The following is a 19977-nucleotide window of genomic DNA, read 5'->3' as shown; positions in this document are numbered from 1 at the left end:
GACAACAAAAGATCTTTCCCGATGGAATTTACTGGGGTGGAGGCATTAACGTTTGTTGGTAGGCTTCCACTAGCCAAGGTTAGACCAGAGGTTATTGGCAGCTGTAAGTCATTTACATAAGCACTCTGGGTTGGAAAGAAGTGCACGTCCCCTTTTAAGTAGGGTCTAATAGATAGACTCCCTCTGTGGCAACGACGGAGTCCTTAATGTGTTCAGGGGGTTCAGCTTAGTACTCAGTAACCCATCCACAGCTGAGCTTCTCAAATTGTAAACTTTGGCCATGTTAGAATTCTTTGTCAAACTTAGAGGGACCCTCACTTTCCGTTAAAACGCTACAGAAACTGGTCACATGGAAAGAGAGACTGCTCCAAAGACCCTCCTCCTTCTACAGTAACAAAGTCAACAGCGTACCCTGCTACAATGCCAAACTGTAGTGAGTGCCTTCACTCTTAGATATGCACCCAATGAAATTGGGAAAACATCCACGTAAACAGACCTTGGAGTTCGGGACAGCGGCACAATCAGCAGGTACCATGGAGTGTACAGGGTTGATACCCACTCTTAAGAACAAAGAGCTTGATTGGCCCCGTAAATTTGACACCCTGCTTCGTGGGCTCCAAGAGATATTAAGTGTCACTGGGTGACATCCCTGCCACGTGAGTCAAAGACGGAGCCCGCAGTCCCCACACACAGTTAAGCAATTGGCAATATGCGGCTCTCGAGGAGCCAGCCACCCGTGCTGCACTCATGCAAGGCTCATCGTAGTTGTTACTTTTATGTAAAAGTTCCAAATACTATGCAGTGTGCTGTCTTTTTTGATAAACAGCCGGGCCACGTACTCGGGACAGAGCACAGATGCTTCCCGAGGCTCGAAGTCCATAGTTACGTGAGCATTGAGCGGCCACCGCGGCACATTGCAAGTTTTATCTCCATCTCTGCTGCAAACCACTCAGCCGGTTCCAACTGCTCGCAGAGAACGACATTTCAGCCATTCACTCCCCGACACCATCACCAACACTGTGGTCTCCTCCTCGTGCACTCGATTCGATTAGAGGAATGGACCTCGCACGTTCACACGTCAGCCGTCAAGCCGCACTGAATCTCAAGGAAGCAAATGGAGAGTCAGCCACTTCCGACAGAATGAGCTTGTGATTCTGATACCTATTTTAGTCCGAGTGATTATCTCCACAACTGGGCAGCATTGATTTCTGACATGAATCAAGGGATTGATTAGCTATGCTAGAAGTTCTTTGACTGAAAATCACATTGCATACTGTATTTATATCTTAATGTAGGCTTACTCTTCCACCTCGAAAGGGAAATAATGGGTTGACGGCCTTTACAACTTTGAAAATGTATTGAAATAAAGCATTTCATGTTAATTATGACTGATAATTCTAGTACATTCACTGCACTTGTAGGTGCAAACATTATTTTTTAAACCCTTTCCTTTTTGTTGACAGATAACCCGGTACCCATTCATGTTTTCTGAACATTCTTGTGAGGTAAGAGTGCTTTTTTTTAACTGTCAGATGTTCAGTGCTTGATTTAGGAGACTCGCTGAGGCACACTGTGAAATATTGTCTCCTAGATTGAAAATGTATGCTTTTGTTTCATTTGTTGGGTTAATCGCTTGTAAATTGTAGTAAAACAAAATGGAATGATTAACTTCTACTGTAATGTGCAGTGAAAAATACTTGACCTTCCCGTTGTCCGCATGGTATAATGCCGCTTGCAGTCCAATCCACTCATGTCATGCCAGAATTCTTAGTATTTGTTGATTGAACATATCGTAAAGATGATGCCTCCTATTGTGGGGAGACATTTGTTAATTAGGAACTTCAGGAGGTTGTGTAGATACCATGGGGAAGTGTATTTTGATCTGATCACATTCAAAATAGCCCTTTAGAATGTGGGCCGAGGGCCTGATCTGATGATGTCCACAAAGGACGTTGCAATCTCTAAATCTGGTTGGGTGCTTCATTTGGATGTCCTGTCTGCTGGAGGTTTCAGGGCTCATATGTTACAAGAGGTGATTTTGTGCCCTTTTGTTCTACCTCCATGGCTACTGAATGCTATTCTACTTATTCTAAATTACCTGTTTGGAAACATCTGCTAAATGTTCCTAAAAGCATTTTTGTTTGCAGTGCCTGCAGTCCTATTTTTCGATGTAACAAACCTCTTTAACACTAGAGTACCAAAAATGGCTGCTGTCTTGAACTCTGTGGCTAAAGACAATTATGTTTGTTGTGCATTACTTGACCTGTACATTTTTATAAAATAAATGTAAACAGAATCAACATTTTGGGGGTACACTAAAGGCATCATCTGAACTGAATCCAAAGCATGGTTTTCTTGTGAAGTAAAGTGTAGGTCCAGCATTCATCTTCAAGAAAGCAAATGCTGTTGGATTTATTTCAAACTTTAAGTTTGTGTAAGTTAGAGCAAATCTCATGGGAAGGTACAAACCCTGAACAGTTCTTTATCCTAGTGCTGTTGCGCTTCTTTGGGGCCAAGTATTTTTTTTTTGTTTTTTTTGTTTTTTTTTTCTCTTCCATATTCACCTGTGCGCACTAATATTTTAGTTCTGATGCATAGTGCAGCAAAGCGAAATGGTGTAGATCTGACCAGATGCCATATAGGCAAGAATACATAGCCACATTATGATATGGCATTTATAACGCGCCTGTACACAAATGTTTCTAGGTGCGGCAAGACCAGGAGGAGGGTAGTGCAGGGAGAAACGGAGGGAGGACAAAACAACCATCTTACTAGGCTTTCTAATTCAGATTGTGCAAGTGCAGGCAAGTGGAAGTGGAGACGTGCCAAGGGGGTGTGAGAAACCTGAGGGTATTCTCCCAGGTAGACTTTCGAGAATCCCTTATTCAGGTGGTAAGGGCTGGCGCTCTCAGATCCCAACCGTGGGGAAGGGAAGCCCACGATTATGGTTGGTGTGGGGTGGAAGAGGGGGGGGACAGGAGGAGTGCCCCAGGTGAGACGCAGTATTATACCAGGGAAGAAGGCGTGTTGGACGAAGTCTCTGAGGCCTTGTTATTCCACATCTACCTTCTTTCCACCCAAATAATCTCCCTGCAACTAAGCAGAGCGGGGGGGGGTGTAGCTGGCAGAGAACTGGGCAAACTAGGTGCAACATTGAGTTTTTCAGCCATCTCGCTTTCAGGGGAGCTGGTATAAAGCAGTGGGTGAAACGATAGGATGACAAGGAGTTGAGATGGTGGAACCAGCAGAGGAAAGTGATTCACCTCCCACTCTCTGCTTGGAGAAACATTTGACCTGCAGAGAGTTTGAGCCAGAGGACTGAAGGACTCTGGCCTTGAAGTATTTGTGGAGGGTATGCTGGATTTAGAGGGGTCCCAGACAGCTTTGTGGATGATGCAAAGGGTCTTGAATGTGATGCTTGCTGACACTGGGAGCCAGTGGAGAAATTTTAGGTCAGGAGAGATATGTCCCTGGGCTTGAGACTAAGGATAAGTCCCGCAGTCCTATTCTGGATTAGCCGGTCCGATAGCACAGCGAGTAGGGCGCTTGCTTTGACATCCGTGCAGATCCTGCCAGCGCAGGTTCGAATCACGGCGGGGCCAAACTCAGCCTTTCTTCCTTCCGAGGTCGATAAATGAGCACCACACATCGTTGGTAATAATAAGCAGCGCTCGGATACCTAAGGGTTCGTAACACTATATAAATGCGAAATTATTAATAATAGTATTTTTATTATTAGTTAAACGGGCCAAAGGGAGGAAACAGGCAGATTGAAGAAGAGGCTGTTGTAGTATTCCAGCCTAGCGATAACCCGGGCTTTGGAGATGTTTATCTTCTGGGGAAGGTGAGGAAAGGCAGAATGCCCCTGAGGAGGTGCAGCTGAAAGTTGGACTTCTTTGCAAGGCCTGTGATGTGTGGAGAGAAGCAGAGAGAAGACTCAAAGATGATCCCAAGGTTTCTTGCCTCCAGTGAGTGGAGTGCACCCAAGGAGTCGGGCCAGAGAGTGGGGGTGGGGGAGGGGCGGGGGCAAGGAGCTGGTGTCCCAATGACGTGGAACTGTTTTACTGGCATTAAGGCAGAGATCATTGGCCAAGCACCATGCCTGTCGGGCAGTTGTGTATGAGCGAGGAGGTTGAGGATGGCAGCTTGAAAGAGCCGTCTGCATAACACTGGAAGCAGGGGAGAAGGTTATCAGGTGGGCCAAAGGGGCCAGGTAGATGTTGAAGAGCCATGGCGATAGGATATAGCCCTGAGGGATGCCACAGGTAAAGAGTGAGGTGGAGGGACGCCACAGGTAGAGAGTGAGGTGGAGGAGAGGGAAGGACCGAATTGCATTTGGGATGGTTTGTCTGCAAGGAAGGAGGTAAACCACGCCAGTGCCCTGTGTGTGATGCCTAGAGTATCATGCAGACAGTTTGACAGTGGGTCAGAAGCACTATAAAACAAAAGGATCTCGCAAGCCGGCCAGACAGACGAAAACAAGGAGCACGCTGGGAATGCCCAGTTTACAAATCATTAAGAAATTGGAAAGCACACCTAAATTCGAATTCTGTCGGAAAGCACTAAAAAGCAGTACACAAAGGTGGATGCACAGTTAAAACACACCAGAGAGTGTAACATTTTTTAAAAATTATTAGCTTTCTATTTATTTTTAAACGGGGCATTAAGAAAGCAGTAGAGAAGCTGCCATCAGTATGTGGAACATCACGATGCAAAGTCCAATTTTGTGCAGGTGGGAATGGGAGCAGGAGACCAAGGAGTCAGTGTCTAGGGTAGGTGGGTGGACCAATGAGATCCATATTGCTTACCCGAGCATTTGAAGTCAAGGTTTTGATCATGCTCCTAGTGAACAGGGGAACAACGTCAGTGAGAGCTTTGGGAGCGTTGCCGAGTAGTGGCAGGGAGAGATGTGCACTCTCCAGCTCCAGTCCCTGGGCCTTGGGAACGGGGCCGGCTATGCCGGCCGGCTCCATGGTTTGTGCTGAAGAGATGCCTGGCCAATCGGGTGGTGCGAGGTGGGACCCCAGTATGACCAAATAGGGAGTCATGGCTGCAAGGAAAGGCGGCTGCCATTTCGAAGAACAACAAAGGCTGCAGGAATACACTATAGGCCAAATGGCTTAAAATCATTAAAAGTCTTTGTGTGCTGCAAGGAAGCACGGCAGCAACACTTAGCCCACATGGGCTTCTGTGGCACCTATGTATACGAATTTAGAGAAGCGATTTTTCTTTATTTTATTTATTTCAAACAAATAAAAGCGATTGCATCAGAATGCCGAAAAATATGCTGTTTGTACAAAGAGTGTGCAGCATCATGGAAGGTGATCATCCGGTGAGGCGAGGTAATTGATGATGCTACCCGCTCTGTTGCAACTCTACAGGCAATGATACACACAAACTGATCTTTGCCATACAGGATATAGTGATCTTAATAAAAGTATCATCCAGATTACTTCTGGTTTGCAATTATTTGAAAAAAATGTTTTTTGCCTAGCTCTCCCACACATGAATTTGGCAATCTTAATAGCGATGATTTCTACTACACGATCTCCCATTATCCTCTTTAAACTTGCATTGAACAGATAAGAGGGTGGAGGATCCCCTAGTGCAAGAGGGGAATGCTGGGTGATCTGTCCTTTCCTTGAATAAGGGAAGTTAAATTGCTAGCTGTGCTACAAAAGTGTCAATTTAATTAGCAAACCTATAGAATCGCATAGCAAATTGCTATGCAACACTGCTTTTTTTATTTTTTTAATGCTTTGTTTTCCCCAGCCCCTTACAACTCAAATCTCAGTCTGCCTCCTTTGTATTGCACTGGAAAGGAGGCCATACTGCTTGCTACAGGGCGCATTTACAGGAATTTAGTATGCGGTTTCAAGGAATCACACCATTCTTCAATGAAGGTCCCAATATCGTCATGAGCCATACATGTCACCTTTCCCATCAATAAGACATCTATACCTTTTGCAAGCAATCTTCCCTACATGGGTGAGATGATGGTTCCCCCCCCTTCACACCACTGCAAGTCTTCCCGCTTGAAGCAAGGCGTGGTAACTTATTATGTTCAAGGTTATTTATATTTGCGCAGTATCACCACCGTAGTAGTCCTCTGGTGTATCTGAAAAGCATGGCGGTAGGGAAAGTTAGTAGGAATTCACGGGAAAAGGCTCCAGAGAGCTGTTATTGCTGTTGGCAGCTTAGTTGCACCATTCGCTGAGCTTGGGTGTGATTGTTAGGTTGGTAGCTGTTGTGTGAGGCTATGTGTGGTTTGTTTCATTGTTGAGGTGTAGTGAAGTGTGCAGTTTGTTGTGCACTATAGATATGGTTGTGTTATGGAATTTCAGAGGTGTGAGCAGAAGGATGAGATTAGTGGGTTTTGTTAGTGGCGGCGCTCCATTGTAACTTCTACGCTAAGGCATCCTGTGATATTCATCCCTGCTAGTGTCGGGTATTGTGGTGGTTTAGGAGGAACGGGTGGGGGGATCTACCTTGGGGACTTATCCAATATGTTTGTCTAGTCTGGGGGCGGCCAAACACTGAAGCTTTGCATGATCGATGCGACACACTTATCGTGCTCTCAAACACGGGGGCTTGAGCCACCTCGCGTGTCACTGAGTCACCAAAGTCAATCGTACTCTAGTCACATGGGAGTGATCGACTTGCTTTTGACCCTACTACAGGTCTTGCTACCGATTTTTCTTATTTTCTTCTCTTCCCCCCCCTTTTTAATTCTTTTTTTTTTAAACAACTCCGTAATCATTTGGCCTATTATTGGAGAACCCATCTGGGGGACTTTGTTGCTCTTTTGATGGACAATAGACGGGAGGGAGCAGTCCAAAATCAGTTTATTCTGAAATGCATTCATTCATGGCTGTGCCCCTAGTGGACATGCACCCGCTAAACTCTGTGATTTCCTCGACAATCTCATCCTCTTGGTTCGACATGCAGCTCCTTGAATTTATTTTTCCTTTTTCTCCAGCATGGGTCTGGCATGAATTCACATGCTCATGAATATTCCCCGTTGTCAGGCTGGGAATCCTCGTTAAAGAAAAATCAGTATCAGTTTTGTTTCTGATCCGTCTTTCGTAGTAATAACCAATCACTGATCTCTGCGTCATACTGACCACAGCCAATGACTACCCTCTACCTAAGCCCCGCCTCTGGCAGCCATCTTCAGATTTTTACTGCACGTTCAAGTGTTGGGAGTCCTCGTGCTTAGCTCTCAAGCTCCACCGTTTCTACTTCCGTTAACGGCTACCCATTACGGGATTTTCCTACGCCCCTAAGGGTGAAGATTTCGTCGAATCAACTTCTTGGAGGATTCCAGAAGATTCGCTGCCTACTTCGAGATAGCCCAGGACGCGAGTTTGTCACCCGGACCCAAGCTGTTTCGCAGCTGCCCTAGATGCGGGCTGCAGAATGTGTTTAAGGAAGACGAACATTCGCAATGCCTCTGTCTTCATGGGGACAAGACTCATGTAGAGAAGGACTGCCAGTTCTGCAAGAACTTGTCGGAGTGCACCATGAGGGACCGTCGATCCCGTCTCGCCAGCTGGTTGGAGAAGGGCTCAACGGGTGAGAAGAAGAAAGGGTCCGAGCAGGCTTCGCCTGACGGCGAGGGAAAGAAGTTGGATGCCATGGGGCGGCAGGTCATTTCGTCGGCGGCAACGACGATCAAAGCGGCCAACGCCCTGGCGATCGTGGCCCGTTACGACGGGGAGCTCTGGTTTAAGCTGGCCCCCATATTGGACTTCCTACCGGACGACAAGAGGTCTGAGGCCCTGGAAATACTTCAAGAAGGCGAGGTGGCGTCGGACCACGCCATAACGGTGGCAACCGATATTGCCGATACCGGGTTCCGCCAGCTGGGCAACGGTGTTTGCCTATGACGACGGGGTTGGCTCCGGGCGACCGACTTCCGTCAGGACGTCCAGACCAGGGTGTTGGACATGCCGTTCGACGGCAGCAACTTGTTCGGGAAGGCGGTGGACGAATCCCTCCAAGCCATAAAGACGGACACGGCCCGCACCCTAGGATCCCTTCAGCAACGACGGCCCTTTCGGAGCTCCGGAGGCAGACAGAGTGCCTCCAAGGGATCCAGCGGTGGCTCGTCCTACCGCCAGGCGGCACGCTCCTCGTCTCAGGAGGCCTACAGGGGTCGCGGTAAGCAAGGGAGTGCCTCGCCGCCGTCGGCAAGGTGGCCAGGGCGGCAAGGCCACCACCTCCAAGCAGGACTGAACCGGCCGTGGTCTTGGGTCCCCACAGAAGCACCCCGGTGGGAGGCCGGCTGACGAATTTCGTCGGCATGTGGATGTCCATCTCCACCGACCGTTGGGTGCTGGATACCCTGGCAAGAGGACACTCTATCGAATTCCTGAAGAAGTGCCCTCACGTTCCACCTGTGGCCAGGAAAGAAAATCACGTCCCGCAACTGCTGTTGGAAGTACGGGCGATGCTCAGGAAAGGCGCCATCGAGCTTGTCCCGAAGAGGCTCCGGGGTGTACTCAAGGTACTTCCTCGTCAGGAAGAAGACGGGCGGCTGGCGCCCCATCCTGGACCTTTGTCGTTTGAACAAATACATCAGGTCACAAAAGTTCAGGATGGTCACCCTCCAGCACGTACTGGGACAGCTGGAGGAAGGAGACTTTCTATCGTCGTTGGACCTGGAGGATGCATACCTCCACGTTCCCATCCTCAAAAGTCACCGAGAAGTTCCTCAGGTTCGTCGTCCAGGGACGCCACTACCAATTCAGAGCACTGCCGTTCGGATTGAAGTCGGCCCCCAGGGTATTTACCAAGTGCCTAGCACCTGTGGCGGCGCGGCTGCGCCTGCAGGGGATTCACGTCTACCCCTACCTGGACGACTGGCTCATCCGCTCAAGGACGAGGGAACTCGCCGTCGAACACACTGCGAGGACCGTCCAGCTAATCACAGACCTGGGATTCGCCATAAACTACCCAAAGTCCCACCTGGTGCCGTTGCAGGTGGCCCTGTTTCTGGGAGTGAAGCTCGATACAGTGAGGCGCCTGGCGGCCCCGTCGGAAGGACGGACGAAGACCATTCTAGGCAAAGTGCAGCGCCTGCTAGCCACGGACGTGGCCAGGGTGAGGTCTATCAAGTCCCTCCTGGGGATGATGTCCTCTTGCATCTAGCTGGTGGGCCTCTGCAGACTACGGATGCGCCCTCTTCAAGAATTTCTCGACGCCCGTTGGATGCAGGCGACGGGCACCTTCGAAGACAGTGTCCCCCTCAACGAGGTGTTCCGGCGGGCGATTCAGTGGTGGGGCATTTGAGCGCACCTCACGGTGGGCAAGGACTTTTAGACGCCGGCGTACCAGGAGAAGGTGACGACAGACGCCTCCCTGGAAGGTTGGGGCGCCCACACAGGAGATCTCCACGCAAGAGGCCTCTGGCTCCCGGAGGAGAGGCTCCTGCACATCAACGTCCTAGAACTCCGAGCCGTGTTCTGGGCTCTCAAATCGTTCCTCCCGTCGCTCAAGGGCAAGGTGGTGCAGATCTTCACGGACAACACCACGAAAATGTTTTACATACGGAAGCAGGGAGGCACCAGATCCCCAGCCCTATCCAAGGAGGCACAGGATCTGTGGTACTGGGCGGTCCACCAGGGGATGTTCCTGGTTCCCTTCCACCTGGCAGGAGAAAGAAACACCATTGCTGACTCGCTCAGCAGGGAGCTGCGCGCGTGTCATGAGTGGGAACTGCGCCAGGATCAGGTGGATCAACTCTTCCGACGATGGGGCAAACCCCAAATCGACCTGTTCGCAACAGCGACGAACTCGAAGTGCAAGAGGTTCGCCAGCAGGTTTCCCCAGCCGAGAAGCATGGGCGATGCGCTCTCGTTACCCTGGGACGGCCTATACCTGTATGCGTTCCCTCCGTTGCCATTGCTGCTTCGACTCATCAATCAGCTCATGAGGTCCCGGTGCAGAATGATCCTCGTTGCACCGGCGTGGCCGAGGCAGATCTGGTTCCCGGACCTTCTGGACTTGTCAACGTACCCTCCCATCAAGCTGTCGGCGGACGCGGACCTTCTCTCCAGAGAAGGAGGCGCCATCTTCCACCACGACCCGGCGTCGCTGAACCTGCAGGCTTGGCTCCTGCAGCGCTAGAGTTTGGAGGCTACGATATACCGGCTGATTGCAGAGAGGTTCTTGCAGAGGCCAGGGCGTCCTCGACTCTCAAATGCTACGGTCATAAGTGGAAGAGGTTCTCTATCTGGTGCCGAGCACAGAAGATCAACCCCCTACGGATTACGGCCCCTCAAGTGCTGCCGTACCTGCTATCGCTGGCAAAGGCTGGGCTAGCCCATGCCTCCATTAAGATTCATCTGGCGGCGATCTCCAGATATACCAGAACCACAGGACTGACGTCCCTGTGCTCCCATCGACTGGTAAGAGTTTATGAAAGGACTGTTCCGGTCGTTCCCGCCGGTGAAGGCCCCGGCCCCGGCGTGGGAACTTAACGTGGTGCTGACCAGGCTCATGGGGCCCCCATTCGAGCCGATGCACTCCGCACCGATGAAGTTTGTGTCGTGGAAGACTGCATTCCTGGTGGCCATTACCTCCGCACGACGAGTGGGAGAGATCCAGGCCCTATCCTGCAAAGCACCGTACTTGACTTTCCATGCCTCGAGGGTGGTGCTTAGGACGCACCCCTCCTTTATGCCGAAGGTGCCGTCAGACTTCCATCTTAACGAGCCCCTGGTGTTACCTGTTTTCTTCCCGTCTCCTTCGTTGCCGGCCGAGAGGACTTTGCACTCGCTGGATGTGGCTAGAGCGCTGAAGTTCTACGTGGACCGCACAAAGAGTTTCCGGAGGACATCACAGCTGTTCGTGAACTTTGGACCTGTGAATCAAGGGAAGGCTCTCTCGAAGTCTTCTATTTCCAGATGGCTCTCCGGCTGCATCATGCACTGCCACCGGTTGGCTAACCGACCGCTGGCAGGCCGTCCGAGCCCATTAGACCAGAGCGATCGCTGCTACTACGGCGTTCTTATCTGGTGTGACCCTGCTGGACATCTGCAGGGCTGCTACGTGGAGGTCGACGCACTTCTTCACGAGATTCTACTGCGTCGATCGGGATTCCAGGGAGGAGTCCAGGGTTGGCCAAGCAATGCTGCGCAACCTGTTCGCTTAAGGTGAGCCTGGTGAGGAGTTAAGAGATGCTTAATGTTGAGTTTTTTGTATTGCTTAATGTTGAGCCTTTTGCCACCCCCCCGTGGTTGTGCATGTGTGTACTGCTATTTATTCTTATATTCATGAGCATGTGAATCCATGCCAGACCCATGCTGGAGAACAACAGTTACAGGTAAGTAACTTGTTCCTTCTAATGCAACGCCCGCCCCGGGAAGCAGGTTCTTATTTCTTTGCATGCTTTTGAATCTCCTGGCTCTTTAAGCCCATGCATGCTGCCATCCGTTGATCCCAGATACCGGTGACCATGCTAACTGTGAGTGGCACCTCCAAAACGACCTCTCGCTTTTCGTTGACTTCACGCCTTCCCAGCTCCTTTGATGGTCCAGAGATGCGAATGCATATACTCATGCACTGTTTGAGCCGGGAGAGAGACCCCTTGGTTATTACTGCTTATTCACCCCTGCTCGTAGCTTTGGCTGATAAGCGTTTGAATATTGTTTCTGTTCTTTTCTATTAGTATGACTCAGTTGCAGTCAGTGAGAATCCGCTTGATTGCCGGGGGGGAGGAGGGGGGGTCAAAGACTTGATCTGCAGTCGCCTCCCTATGTCGCTCACGCCCACTCTTCTGCTATAAGAGCTGAGTGTTCTGGTCCAACGCTAAACTCACCACCCACTTATATATACATGGGTATTTTCAACAGTAATCTACAGGCAATTAATGACCAAAGTTATTGATTATTTGGCATGGAGAAGGCCTGCCCTCCCATTCGAACAGTATAACCTCACAGATATCCTGGACAAAAGGTCCTTAAAGGCATGCTCTAGTAAAAATTTTTATTGTCCCAACGGGTCGGCCATGTTTTTTTAAGCCTAAGTGGCTCGATTTTAGAAAACATTCCGATGGACCTTACCCGAGTTTTCGTCCATTAAACGCACGCGAAAACAAGCACCAGGGAGCCGCCATTTTCTGATAATCCTATCTTTTCCCCGATCGCCCTGGCGGACCTGCTTTTGCGGCACTAAATCAAATTCCCCCGCCCCTGAGCCTGTCATCAGCAGACTCGTACCGCCCATTTCCCAACGCCAAAGCACGTCTTGTGTCAACATTCGCTGCGCTTCAGCTAATGACGTGTCGCCATGGAAATGGCAGGACGTCTCTCTCCTCAATAAGTATAAACAGACCGTTTCAGAACACACAGCAGCAGATTTTCGATTCCATTCCTCTCTCTGTGTTTGAGTATTCTGTGACTCGTTTCAGTGCTCTGGTCAGCTACCTTCGCCGCTTGTAGCCCGTGTGAACAGATATCAGTACCACCGCTATAAATTATTTTTGTTTGTTTAACACACAATGGCTACAATAATGCCCTACATGTACGAGCCCGAGTATACCGAGGAGGAACTACTGGAAAGGGAAGCACGCGAAAACGATGGGGATTCAGATGGCAGTTGGCAGGACGAATCAACAGATGAAGAGCCTGGGCCTAGTCGAATGGACGGCGTCTCCACCTGGTGCACATGCAATCGGTGCAAGCTAATGCCAACTGAGGACGAGAACTGCTGCTGCCGAGAAAACTCGGGATGCCTGGCCTACATTTCGGAAGGCGAGCCACGACCGCAATGCATCACCGAGCTGCCAGACTTCAGGGCAGCCTGCCTCACACGGGCCGTGTTGAGAATAATGATGGTGCTTATGCACGAACTTCGCGCAACTGTTCGTCCTCGTAATCCGAGTAACGAGTAAGTATACTCTGCTTGTCATGCCACTCCTATTTCATGTTCTTCTACTATATCCAAAATTACATCTACATATCATTGTAACGCATGTAAGTCATTCAATAGTGTGCATTGTCTAGATAGCATTTGTCCGTGTAAAATGCCATTAGTTACAAGAATTGTCATTGACAACAAACGTTTATTAAACTTATCTGGGTCATTTAAAAACAGTTTGTTTCATTCCTTTTCACAGGTGGTACAGGCTGGTGGCCTATCGTTCCTTTACATGGTGGCTTCACGGGACGCTTGGACACCGCATTCGAAGAGTGATACCCGCCTGTGCCGTTCGTGCCATTAGAGAAACGTTCCCGAGTGACAGTGGTCAGTACAGGGGATTTTCTCTCGCTGTGCTGCAACCTGACCTGTCTAATCTTTAAAGTCTTGTATTTTTGTGTCATGAAAATAAGATACAAAATAAAACACCACATATATTTTAACAACGTTTGTCTCGATTTTTTTTAAATGAATCAAGTGTGTCTCCATTCAAGGATGGACGTCAGACACCTGTGCAGGGTGGTCACTATCTATCTAAGCTAACATAACATATTCTCGATAATGCATGCACTAAATAACACTTGTTCAAAGTCTTTCAGTAGGTTATGTCTCTATAAAAGTCACACATATATCTATACTAACAATTACCATTGGATTATACAGGCCCTAGGGTCTTGGCCACTATAATACACCGGTTGAAGTGTGGGTCTGTGCTCGCACGAATCTCCGGTATGTGGCATTTGTTATTGATAAGCAACGATATACTATCATTGATATAAAGGCGATATACTGTATATTGATATAAAGGCGGTTCGCGCCGGTGGATGCGCGCTGGCATGGGGGGCTGTGACGGGCGCAAACGGCCAAGGTGCCAAACTACATGTACACTTCAAAAGGTGTCCCACGCCAAGGGGCCATCGGTCACATGGCCTCCTCAGACCCCGTGTCTCCAGGCAGGCCTCCCCCTGCAATCCACATAAGTGTGTCTCCATTCAGCAGTCTCCCTGTGCCTTATCTGCACGCCCCAGGGCCATCCATCCCACCCCCCTCTATCAAAGGCGGTTCACACCCGGGGATGAGCGCTGGCATGGGGGGCTGTCTGGGGCGCGAAAGGCCAAGGTGCCAAACTACATGTACACCTCAAAAGGTGTCCCACGCCAAGGGACCATCGGTCACATGGCCTCCTCAGACCCCGTGTCTCCAGGCAGGCCTCCCCTGAGGCAGGCCGCCCCCCTAATACCACGACATACATACGTCATTCATTCACAAACCCACCCCAGTTTCTAATACTTTAAAAACCACTCGATATGTCTCATGACAACATCTTTGTGCTTTGCAAGTCAACTCTTGAACGTGCTACCTGGGAACCACTGAGATCTATGCTAATCTGCTTGTCGTCGTGCTATCCGTGAACTCTGTGACCGACCGCTTCGAGCATACCCATCAGTGCGCTACCTGTGGCCATCCACCTATTCTCCCGCAACATACTGCTCTGCTTGCTGAACCCAACTGTTTGTTGGTCAAGGTAAGGCCATGTATCCTGGTTATATTTCGCAGATTTTTAAATTTCTATCTATTTTCCAGTAGAGTACAAAATAGTGCTATGTTCATTGGTCTCATTGGTATTGACTTGAGTTTCCATTGCTATGCTATCAATAGATCTATTTATTTTCATCTGTGACTATTGTGATTGAATTGCATCCTTCGGGGGTCCAGTCAATAATGTTAGCATGTTTCCTTCTCGTGCAAGACAGAACATCCAAGGGACGAGTCACATGTTCAGATTTCAGTCACATCAATTATACATTTCTGCAACTTATGCAAATACTAAGCAGCACATAATGAACTGGTATAGTTCCTGCGACCAAAACAAACCTTGCATTGATCATTGTATGATTCATTTACTTTTGTATCAAATCTTTACTCTTGAAGATTGTATAATAATGTCGATATTTACTTTTCAGATTCATCAACAATGCCTGCCTGTTTGATTAGCGGTTGCCCTTCGAAGACCCATGCGAAATCTGAAGGAACTACAATGCATGTATTCCCGAAAACTGTTGATCGAATAAGAGAATGGGTCAGACATTGCGGATATCCACTGTATGAGCTGGAAAGTAGAGTCCAACAAGTCTTCGAGGACAAGAGGGGTGATCGATACCGCATCTGCAGCCGGCACTTTTCCTTGGACATGTACACAACTTCTTGGGTAACAAAGAAGAATAAACGGCGAACGACACAGAAATTGCGCGAAACGCTATTCCCACTCTATTCGTCCACATTCCGCCACCGGTGAGTCAAGTGTCCGGATTTAGCTTTAGGCCTTGCGGTAGTGTGTAGCCGAATGGATTAATAGATATTGTAGGTGTTCTATCCCTTGTAATAATTTCGATATTGATATGAGTGTATACTTTTTTGAATAATGACATTTATCAATATATTCTTTTTCGATTTCATAACCCACAAACGCAATGTGTGTGTGTATGTGTATATATATATATATATATATTTCTGAGGCTTGTGGAATCTGCTTAGATCACATGCTGTGCATAGGCCGACATCTAGTGGAAGCTGCGGAGTATTACAGTTTGTTTTTCGAAAGTCGAAAATGGGCGTCGACACAGGCGTGCCAGTAATACTATCCCTAGTGTGACGTCCACTGTACCCAAGATCCCTCACGCGTGTAGGATCCTCAGATTGTTTTTTTCCGCCATACTGGTCGGAAGCATCTTGCGGAGTTCCCTGGCCTTAGCCATACTTTTGCTGTTATTATAATTTTAATTCTTATTCATTCCCTTCCCCACCCCAACGTCGACCCTCAACCTCGACGACGGCTGGAGAAGTCATCGACCGTCGACTGCTGCACGACGGATCTGGGCCTCGGTAGGCCGCTGGCCTCGGCCCGGGCCTAGTAGGCCGCTGGCCTCGGCCCTTACAAGTAGGGAGAGTGGGGGGTGGTACATACTCTTCACTCTTGATATATAGTTACATTTATATATATTCCTACACTTAGCAGCCCGCTGCCTTAAGGTGCGTATGGAGGGTACCCCTTTTCAATTCTGCCCCAAGTGCAATCGCAAATACCCTTGGGTCGACAGGCACGCCACGTGCAATCTCTGCTTGCCGAGGGATCACCCCGAAGCGAACTGCAGAGCGTGTAGTAGGTTTAAACCTAAGACACTTAAGGACCGTTCGACAAAGCGTTGGGCCCACCACGCCAGGCAGGAGGCCATGGCAGCGGAGGGCGCCTTCAGCGATGGCAGCGACGCCGTACTTTCGGACGGCGAGGGCATTACGGCGTCGAAAGACAGCCGACGAGCGCAGGTCCCCGACCTCGGAAGGTCGTCCGGCAGGGCGGCTATGGGGAAGACCCCCGGCGACGCAAGCGCTACACACCTAACACACACTAAACACACTAAGACCAACCGGACCTCGACGACGTCGACTTCCCGGAAAGAGGCACAAAAAGAACGGTCCGACTCGGTGTCCTCTGGGCGCTCTCGATCGAGATCGCCTCACGACGCAAGGCAATCATCCACTCTTGCCAAGAGTGCCTCGCTACACACACTAACGGAAGTTCGATCGTCGGGAGACGAAGACGACTTCCACCCCCAGGCCGCGCTCCAAGATACCGAGACCGCGGTTAACACCAGTGAGGCCCCACGCCCGAAGCACACAGATACCTTTCCAGACCCTCGACGCCAGGCGTCGAAAGTCGCTGGGGCCCCCAAGGGACAGGGAAAACATTTTTCCACGCACGGAGAAGGGGGGAAACAGCGGAAAGCACAGCCTTCCACCCCTGTAAAGCCTAAGCAGACAAGCAAACACAAGTCTACCCTTGAAAATGAATCACCTGCTAAATTAATACCCTGTTCCAGGGAATGGTCCAGTGAAGACATAGACAGGGTTATGTCTAGGATGTCTTCCTTGGCTGATTTTTATGATAAGAACCCAGAACACTTTCTTTCATATAACCCTCAAGGGGCCACACCCTCAGGCTCCTCCGATCCTATCCCGCTAAGTAAAAAGCCCCGGGTCGAAAGACCTGAACCCTTCGAGGTTCAGCCTTACTCCACTCCATATTCTACTCCACTCCCCAGTTATCAGGGACAAGTTTTCCCTGAAGAGGACCAGGAGTTTGCAATTATGGAAGAACAAACCGGGACAGATTACTATGCAGAGGATGAGGACCTGGAGGAGGGAGAAGATGAGCAGGAAATTTACAGAGTAGATTCCCCAGTACAAAGCGAAGCCCCAGTTACTGACTCTCCAGTTGATAACCAGCCCCTCCTTAACGAGGTTCTCGCTCGAGCAGCGGAACACTTCCACATCGACACCCACGGTGTACAGGAGGAAAGGGACTTCGCGGAGGAGTTTGTAGGAGAGAGAAGACCGGTCGCTCAGACCATCCCTATCCTCAAATCCATCCAACGAAGAATAGATCCTTCCCTGGTGAATCCTAACCTCACCAGAGCTGTCAACCCCAGAATTGAAAAGATTTTCCGGGCAGCCCAGTCTGACCCTCTGTATATAAAGGGACATCTTAAACCAGATTCCCTAGTGGTGACCAACACTAGAAAGAGGGCTGGCACGCCCTTATCTTCATCAGAAGCTCCTCCCGACAAGGAGAGCAAAAAACTTTACGGGTTTGGCAGAAAGGTAGCCTCAACGTCCGCCTACCAAGCAAGGATTGCGAATTCCACCACCCTGTTGGCTAGTTACAATTGCCATCAATGGGAAGAAGTCGCGGCGCTCATTGCCTCTGCTCCAGAACCGTTAAAGGGCCAGCTGGCTCGGATCTCGGCAGAGGGGAGAGCCGTGTCTGGTTGCATTTTAAAAGCAACTTTCGACGCCGCTGACAACGCAGGGAGATTGATAGCAGAAGGTACTGTTATCAAGAGACATGCGTGGTTACGGCAGTCGGGATTCAAGACAGAAACCCAGGCTTCTTTAATAGACAAGCCAGTGGAACCCGACCTATTGTTTGGGAAAGCGGTCGAAGACGCACTTAAAAATGCCAAAGATGAATATGAGACTCTCAAATCCCTTGGCCAGCTTACCAACAAACCCCCTAACCAGAGGGGGAACAATAATTTTCGTCGCCCACGCGGCCAAAATTCACAAAGAGGCAACTATGCCCAGGGACAAGGTACACAATGGAATAACAACCAGCAGTCTACCCAGAGTTACGGCAGGGGTAACAAGAGAGGTCGTGGAAGAGGCAGAGGCAGCCCCAACAAGGGCGGTGGCACGCCTCCACCAAAACAGTGACGCTCAGTTCAGGGTCCCTTGCCACGCAACCCCAGTAGGGGGACGCATTTCCACCTTCACCCAGGCTTGGGAAGGGATCACCTCAGACAGATGGGTGCTGTCAACAGTATCCGCAGGATATTGTATAGAACTACTGCAGCGTCCCCGGAATCATCCTCCACGACAAAGAGTGCACTCCCTAGAGCATCAAAGGATCCTTCTCGAGGAGATCGCCATTCTGCTAGAAAAGGACGCGATAGAACTCGTCCCAGGACACCAGGTAAACAAGGGTATCTATTCAACTTACTTCCTTGTGCCAAAGAAAGATTTGACAATGCGCCCAGTATTGGACTTACGGCCTGCCAACAAATATGTCAAGCCCCAAAAATTCCGTATGACCACGCTACAAGAGGTAATCCCCCTCCTAAAAAAGGGGGATTACATGGCAACCTTGGATATGAAAGATGCTTATTTTCATATTTCCATGCTCCCAGCGCACAAAAAGTACTTGCGCTTCAAGGTGGACAGTCGCCACTACCAATTCAAGGTACTGCCCTTCGGGATAGCTTCAGCACCAAGGGTATTCACCAAGGTACTGGCGGTGGCGGCTGCACACCTACGCAGGGAAGCAATCCCGGTGTACCCTTATCTGGACGACTGGCTCATAACGGGGGAAACCCCAGGAATTTGCAGGTCAAACATTCAGAGGACTATCGACCTCCTCCACGAATTAGGCTTCTCCATCAACGAGAAAAAGTCAAGTCTGGTGCCAAGCACCTCAAAACAGTTTCTAGGAGCTATCCTAGATACTCAGAAAGGATTGACCTTCCCTTCGGAAGAGAGAATTCGGAATATACTTCTGCAAATTCCGCATTATCAGTCAGGTCAACAGATAACAGTACGCAAAGCTATGCGGTTACTGGGCATGATGGCGTCATGCATTTACCTGGTCCCCCACGCGCGTCTGCGCATGCGTCCCATGCAGGAATGGTTGGCGAAACAGTGGTCTCAGGCAAGTGGTCATTGGGACGATCTAGTGGTCGTTTCGCCAACACTCGTACAGAGCCTACACTGGTGGACAAGAGAGAATCTCGCAAAGGGGAAACCCTTTTACGATCCCGAAGTACAAGCCGTGGTGACTACAGATGCATGCCTGACTGGGTGGGGAGCTCACCATCTCCACCACACAGCTCAGGGTCTCTGGTCTCACTCAGTAGCCAAGAACCACATCAATCTGCTAGAGCTTCTGGCAGTATTCCGAGCGCTAAGGGCGTTCGAGCCCCATCTACTGAACTTGTCGGTGCAGATCAGGACGGACAGCACGACAGCCATGTTCTATCTGAACAAGCAAGGGGGGACTCGTTCGCCAAATCTGTCCAAGCTTGCCCAGAAAATATGGATATGGGCACTCAGACGGAACATCTTCCTGTCATCGCAACATGTTCCAGGGGAGCTCAATTCCCTAGCGGATGCTCTAAGCAGAAACTCCCTCCCAGAAAAACACGAATGGGTCCTTCACAGAGACGTAGTAGAAGATCTCTTCTCTCAGTGGGGTTTCCCCACTATAGACCTATTCGCCACAACCGAAAACAAACAATGCCCAGGATTTGCATCCAGGTTCCCCCAGCCGGACTCCCAAGGGAATGCCCTGTGGATGAACTGGTCAGGGATGTTTGCGTACGCTTTTCCACCAACTCCTCTCATCAGGAAGGTGGTGTACAAGATGAACAAGGAATCTATGACGCTCATCCTAGTTGCTCCCATGTGGGCGAGACAACCATGGTTTCCACACCTACGCAGGAT

At 49.7% G+C, this 19977-nt stretch overlaps 1 protein-coding gene across 1 annotated transcript in view; it reads left to right on the top strand.

The window, feature by feature from the left end:
- The window catches only part of PPIG (peptidylprolyl isomerase G), a 776344-nt gene that overhangs the window by 23777 nt on the left and 732590 nt on the right, over positions 1 to 19977 (top strand). Inside the window, exon 2 of the mRNA XM_069616162.1 lies at positions 1464 to 1505. The gene's annotated coding sequence lies outside the window, so the exon portion shown is untranslated. The remainder of the gene's footprint in view (positions 1 to 1463; positions 1506 to 19977) is intronic.

The sequence above is a fragment of the Ambystoma mexicanum genome, chromosome 9, assembly GCF_040938575.1.
Source record: "Ambystoma mexicanum isolate Mex_15411 chromosome 9, UKY_AmexF1_1, whole genome shotgun sequence".
Classification (NCBI taxonomy): Eukaryota; Metazoa; Chordata; class Amphibia; order Caudata; family Ambystomatidae; genus Ambystoma; species Ambystoma mexicanum.
This window is presented reverse-complemented; position numbering and strand designations above follow the sequence as displayed.